General features: G+C 57.2%; 1 protein-coding gene across 1 annotated transcript in view; it reads right to left on the bottom strand.

Annotated features, from left to right (window-relative positions):
* Positions 1-493, bottom strand: part of EHMT1 (euchromatic histone-lysine N-methyltransferase 1) — a gene marked incomplete at its 3' end in the record, with an annotated part of 25,585 nt that overhangs the window by 6,496 nt on the left and 18,596 nt on the right. The gene's annotated exons all lie outside the window — the stretch shown is intronic.

Genomic DNA, 493 nt, shown 5'->3' with positions numbered 1-493 from the left:
TTGCGTGGCCGTCCCCCCCACCGCCGTTCCTCCCGCCACAGCAAAGACCTGTCCCCAAGGTGGGGAGAACCAGCTGGTGCAGGTTCTCCCCACCTTGCTGCAGCCACACCAAACACAAGCTCCTACCAAAAACCAAGAGAATTTTGCAGTTGCTGCTACACTCATTACCACTGGAGCTGGGCTCCCAAGGCAGCCTGCGCCTGCTTGGTCTCAAGCTCATACTCAACAAAAAGCCTCATCCTGCACCTTCACTCACAAAAGCAGGTTGCTACAGCTCCAGAGCCCACAGGGCTGCACCTTTGGTGGCAGCCACTGTATTAACAGAGAGGGGGGGAAATGCTGCCACTCGATTTGACATTTCACACCGGATTTGCCCTGTTACGTATTTAAGAGCTGACCCAGCTGCGTCCACCCCTCTCCACATATCTGCCCGCTCAGCTGCCACAGCCGAGGCAGGGTTGGGCGCACTGCTCCCCAAAAACAAAGGGACCGC

This window comes from Buceros rhinoceros, unplaced genomic scaffold (assembly GCF_000710305.1).
Source record: "Buceros rhinoceros silvestris isolate BGI_N320 unplaced genomic scaffold, ASM71030v1 scaffold20821, whole genome shotgun sequence".
NCBI classification, from domain to species: domain Eukaryota; kingdom Metazoa; phylum Chordata; class Aves; order Bucerotiformes; family Bucerotidae; genus Buceros; species Buceros rhinoceros.
The sequence above is the reverse complement of the archived record's forward strand: the minus strand, read 5'-3'. Positions and strand labels throughout refer to the sequence as shown.